The sequence below is a fragment of the Brassica rapa genome, chromosome A02 (genome assembly GCF_000309985.2).
Source record: "Brassica rapa cultivar Chiifu-401-42 chromosome A02, CAAS_Brap_v3.01, whole genome shotgun sequence".
In the NCBI taxonomy this organism is placed as follows: Eukaryota; Viridiplantae; Streptophyta; class Magnoliopsida; order Brassicales; family Brassicaceae; genus Brassica; species Brassica rapa.
Genome location: NC_024796.2, coordinates 19751558 through 19757899, shown reverse-complemented (window position 1 = coordinate 19757899; position 6342 = coordinate 19751558). Strand labels below are relative to the sequence as shown.

Sequence of the window (6342 nt, the reverse complement as noted above, 5' to 3'; positions counted from 1 at the left end):
TTTACAGCTTATGCTCAGATATTTTCTCACTGAGATCTGATTGGTTTGCCTATATATTTGCAGGTTATTAGTACCTAATTTTATTGGAAAATCTTGAATTATTGACTGTTTTGACTCTACCTCCAGCTCTGAGCCAAAAGTAAGTAACATCTGTATTAAGAGTTTTACATCATTTAAAATCTTCAAGAGAATATATCACGATATTGTCTCTGTATTACAACAGTTAAGTCTGACCATGGTTCTGAATCCTTCTGTGCCATTTGGCAAGAGACCAAAAATACCTTCACGTAAGCATCTAATTGTCCCATAACTGTAATAATTGTTAGCATCTTATCCATGAGTCTCTATTAGAAGAGTTATATAAATGTCGACATAGACCCATGAACCATGTCGTTTTGTAAACCTTATTGCGATTTCTTGAGAAAAATTCTGTGGTGGATTCTGAAACACTCGATGTCTGCTTGAAATGTGGTTCAATGGATAGTGTGTGGTATATTTGTTTGGCCAGGTGATATACCGGGACTTCAGATCCTCTAACGTACTCTTAAATGATAACTTTTTGGTCCAGCTTTAATCTTGCAAGAGAAGGACCTCAGGTCTCAGGGCGACAATACTCACGTCACCACTGCAGTAAGTATTGTATACTTCCTTACCTTCTTTGGTTTATTGTACTGTTAGTTTAGTGGTGTGCATTCAATGAGGTTCTGTTTTGGTTTAAGTGGTTTTAGATGATGAATTGTTTTATATTTTTCTTTTTTTGAGAAGCAATATTTTATTCTTCTTGATCCTTATCTCCATTCATTTTATAGAAAGTTACAAGGCACGGCTACACAAAGTTTAAACAGGCTATTTGCGGTCAAAGAGAGATATTTATAGCCGGTGTGTGCTCTACAAGATCATAATCGGATAACAATCTTTTGAGAGGAACAAGCCAGCCACTGAACAAATACTATTGAATTGGGTGAAATTCTTAACGCTTCAGCATAATCGTTAACCCTCTGTTACGCAACAACTACCCAGCTGCTGGAGCAATGAGCAATCCACTTATAGTGGGAAGATTAAAGAAGATAATCAAAGAAATGAATAGTAGAGATTGTTCGATAGAATAAGAAGCAAGAATATATCCCCGTAACATGTGCAGGGGAGGTTTGAAAGTAAGAGTATAATTTTTGCGCTTGGAAGTTTCTTTTCATGTCTGAAACTATATTTTTTTTAATTGTTCATGCAATTGAATCGGTTTTCCAAAAATTATCAGTTTACATCATCACTCAGTTTAATATCAAATACAAAGCTTGGGTTGCCAAAATCATAGAATAAAGAGTAAGCTTTATATATAAAAATATATATATATATATATATATACCTGAACATGAAATTTTACATTACATATTTATTCGTTTTCTTATCCTATCCACGAGAAATCACTCATGCATAGGCTTTATAATTCACACATGCATATACATATTATCTCTTCTCACACTCACTATAAGACTCAACCGCAAAACAAAAATATTTTCTCTCATTTTGTTAAGTAAAAATTAATTACTTAAAATTCATTTTAACATTGGTTTTATAATTAATTAAAGAGTTATTAACTAGACTTATTTTCTGTAAGTTCTTAGTATGTCTTTCTCCCTGTTTTTACTTGAAAAAAATCTTAGATAAGAAATATATTACATATACTCTCTAATGTTTATTATCGGAACAATTTTGTTGCCTTCTAACCTATATAAACTAAAAATAGGGTTACAAAGGTGGCATATATAGTTCGGTCGCTGCATTTCTGGGGAGCATATAGCCACATAAATCTTACTAATATGCTGATAAAAATTCCTCTTACCAACGTTACTAACACATAAATCTCTTCTGTAAGCTATACTAATCCAAAACACTATACATATGGTGGAACCAAAAACATTTTGTATCGGGTCAGAATTTTTTTATGGGGTCCAAATTTGTTTTTTATAGGGTTAAAATAATTTTTATTTAACAAAAATAAATAAAAATTTTAAAATTGTGGGATCAGCTAACCTCACTCTCCGTACGTTGCCTCCGCCCTTCAAGATAAATTTCTCAACTAAAACACCAAAATTTAATTATTATTGTATTTCATTTCCTAAAACTTTTGGCCATTCAAATATATAATTATGTTTTTGACTTCATTTAACTATTCAGGGAGATGGTCCATCCGTAAACCGTACCTCTTTTTAGAGATTAATCTAGAAATTTCTATAAATATGGGATATCCTAAGATTGATAAAAAAAACATGTTTGATTTTCTTTAATCAACAGAAAAGTAAACAAAAATTAGAAGGAGTAGATATAAGAAAATAGAAACGAATAAAAAAGATATGGTCAGATAAAATGCGTCATTTTATTTATTTTAATAATATACCTATTAGTATGATATTGTGTATATACTTAAAGTATTAATTTTAAAAGAAATAAATAAAATTGATTTTACTTAATTTTAAGTATTAATTTAAAGTATTAATTTTAAATTTTTAAAGTATTAATTTAGTTTAAGTGCTTAATTAATAATATGAAAATATATTATAATAGTTTCAAATATTTAGATCTAAAAGTGTATTAAATTTACATATATTCAAAAGTGTAGTTTTTAAGAAGTTCAAATAAAGATGTAGTTTTCAATAAAATCTCATATAATTTTTAAACTTTTTTATAATCTCAAATACATAAATCTCGCGTAGCCCAGTTAAATGATCTAGAATATTATATGGTTCAAAATACGTAAGATCATTCAATTTATTTTTATTTTATAGATTGAATGATTTAGATTTGGAAATAAAATTATATGTATATTAAAAGACACTAATTTGGTTATTGTTTTAAAATTTTAGATACAAGTTTTGTTAATGCATGAAACAAAAAGTTTGACATGCATTTAAAATTTTAAAGTGAGTAACAAATTATTTTGTATGTAATTGTATGTATGTTATATGATCTTAAACTATGTGTAACATTAATATAAATATTTTAAACAAAATGTGAGAAATATATTAGAAATATACATATGTTCGCTAATCTTCGGATATCCATTCAAGTTTGGATATCCAACCTCTCCTAATTCAATACCGTTCCGGTATTTTGTTACTTTGGGCTTTGTTTCTTTGTATTATTGACAATTAGTTTTTCAAATAGTTGATAACTAAACCCAAAAGATTATATATTACTGCCAAAACAGTGATTAATGGAAGAGTATCATATCTAAAGTATCCGAAAAATGAGAAATTGCTTAAACTATCAAACTCTTAATATCATTTTTCATAGGGTTTTTAGTAATTAAACCCCTCAACTAAAAATGAATCGTAAAAAAAACCCTCAACTAAAAATCTTGTGAAATAAACCCTCAACTTTAGTTCCGTTAACATATGTTACCCTCCGTTTAAAAAACCGTGACGGAGGGTGACATATGTTAACGGTTTATAAGTTGAGGGTTTATTTCACTGGATTTTTAGTTGAAGGTTTTTTTCACGATTCATCTTTAGTTGAGGGGTTTTATCACTAAAAGTCATTAAATGTTATTAAATTATTTATTATCATTTTTACATTGTTTTAAGATTTATAAGCCTTTAAAACTAATTTATAAATTTTAATACATTAATATATTTGTATATTAATTTATACATCTTAAATTAATAATTTTTAACACTACTTACAACTTATTATAATTTTAAAATATTAAATTATTTGATATTTGGAAATAGTGATATAAAAAAATTAGTGTGTTTATATCGTCATTGTCAAATATAAAATAATTGAAAGTTTCTAAGTTATATTAAGTCTTAAGTAGTGTCGAGATAATTCATCCATAAAGTCAATCTTTCTATTTAGAGTATGACGCACTTTTTCCTATTTTCATGATTTCTGTCATCCGGCTCATACTTCTCCCCCCTTCAAAATAATGCATGATTATTTTTATTCTCATTGATTTCTGAATAACTACATTATATTTTTATTTTCTTGATCAATAATATATTTGAAACATAAAGTAATACAATAAATCAAGAACAATATAGGAAAATAGGAAAGTATGAGCCTCATGACGAAAATCATGAAAATAAAAAAAAGTACGTCATACTCCAAATAGAAAGATTGACTTCATGGATGAATTATCCTCAACACTACTAAGACTTAATATAACTTAGAAACTTTCAATTATTTGATATTTGAAAATGACGATATAAACACACAATTTTTTTTATATCACTATTGCCAAATATCAAATAATTTAATATTTTGAAGTTATAATAAGTTGTAAATCGTGTTGAAAATTATTAATTTAAGATGTATAAATTAATTTATAATAGATTAATGTATTAAAAATATACATTAGTTTTAAAGGCTTACAAATCAATCTAAAACAATGTATAAATGGATAATAAATAACCTAAAAACCCTTTAATGACTTTTAGTGATAAAACCCTCAACTATTTTTGAATCGTAAAAAAAAACCTCAACTAAGTTTTCAACATTATAAACCCTCAACTTATAAACCGTTAACATATGTCACCCTCCGTGACGGGTTTTTAGACGGAGGGTAACATATGTTAACGGAACTAAAGTTGAGGGTTTATTTCACAGGATTTTTAGTTGAGGGTTTTTTTTACGATTCATCTTTAGTTGAGGGGTTTAATTACTAAAAACCCTTTTTCATATTTACTTTAACCACATTTACCTTTAGTTTTAAAGAGGCAAATAATTATTTATATCATTAGGGTTAACTAATATAGAATTAAGATTTATATTTGAGGGGTGAAATTTTGGAGTGTATAGTTTAGGATTTTTAAAAATAAATAAAATTTTTTAAAAAGTTTCAAAAATAGTTTTGAATTGCAACATAAAATTTTGGAAAACAATCAAAGTTTTATTAAGATTTCAAATTTAAAAACGTGTAATCCGAAAACTATATATATATATATTTTAATTATTTATTTAAAATAATTATTTATATATATATAACTGTAAACTAAGGATATAATAGTATTTTGGATTTTAATTGAAATTTCATATTTTGAGTATTTGTGAAAATATCAATTTAATAAAGGTAAACATAAATAATAGTTTTATGAAAAAGTATAAATAATAGTACCAAAATGAAATAAAACAGAATTCTCCCAAAAACAAAGGACTGATTCTTTATTTTTAATTTTATTCTTTAAATTCAGAATATATTCATCGTCCAACAAAATTTAAGTAAAGACAAACAGAAAAAAAAAATACTTTTCTTGATTTCACAATATTCAGTCAAAAGCTGTACTAAAGAACCTACTCACCACATTCTCACAAAGAATCTGAGGAACCTAAGCATTACTTGGCGTCACACATCTTGGCATCTTAAACTGTCCAGCCGCTCCACCACTATCAGCCACATCAACATGGCTTGAGAAGTCAATGACTTCAATCCTTTTCTTCTGAGAGTCTCTTCTGACAACAGCTGAAGGTCTCGTTCAGTGTTCTTGTCGATTATGATGGAGAGAATCAGGTTCCTCCTGCATATGAACTTGAGTTGTGGAGTTTTGTTGTAGAAACCAACGATTACACCGCTGCGTAGTTAGTAATGACAACCTTCCTACTCTTGTCCGATGTTGACTTCAGTTAAACCAACCGGTCCTTGCTCTTCTGTTTCAGACAGAGGGGAGAGAAACTCGAAGTAACCAAGATTCGGAAACCACAGCGAATGTAGCTTCTTCCTCTGAAGACATGACAATCTTGATGTAACGTTAGCAGCAAGCAATCCACCCTTCCGAGCTACCGAGAGGTAGATCAGTCATGATCCCATCCATAACTTTGCTCAAACTCAAAACACTTGGTTCTGATCGTCTCGGCTAGCATCGGTGTACGAACGATTCCTATCTTGAATCTACTTGGATTTGAGATCGGACAAAGAACAATCAAGAACGAAATCAAACAAACGAGTTTATCTTCTCTTCCCAAACGTGTTCAAAGGTTCTAAAGGCATTGGACAAGACCGTGAGCGAAGGAGGCAAAGACCTATATTGAACTTGGTCTCTGATAAGAGATGTCTCGGACCGAGTTAGGGTTATATAACTCGACCGAGTTACGAACTAAAGCTGACTCAGCAGGCTGACACCGCCTGGAATCGCTGATTTCTCTCCGGCAGTGTCTCCGTCGGGTAATTGGACCGCCGTGGGAGAGAAAAGGTTGAGCGAAGGAGCTTAGTATGGATATATACACTACAAGAAAACAACGGTATTCTGACGGACATTCCGACGGAAAATGAAATCCTCGGAATATCCCGAGAAATTTCCGAGGATATTCCGAGGAAACACAAAATTTGGTTTCCTCGGAATATACCGA

At 29.6% G+C, this 6342-nt stretch overlaps 1 long non-coding RNA gene across 1 annotated transcript; it reads left to right on the top strand.

Moving 5' to 3' along the window:
- Positions 1-223: 223 nt before the first annotated feature.
- Positions 224-3459, top strand: LOC108870439. Its single transcript, XR_004455456.1, has 3 exons — positions 224-287; positions 569-630; positions 810-3459. It is a non-coding gene; the product is annotated as an uncharacterized LOC108870439 (long non-coding RNA).
- Positions 3460-6342: the final 2883 nt, after the last annotated feature.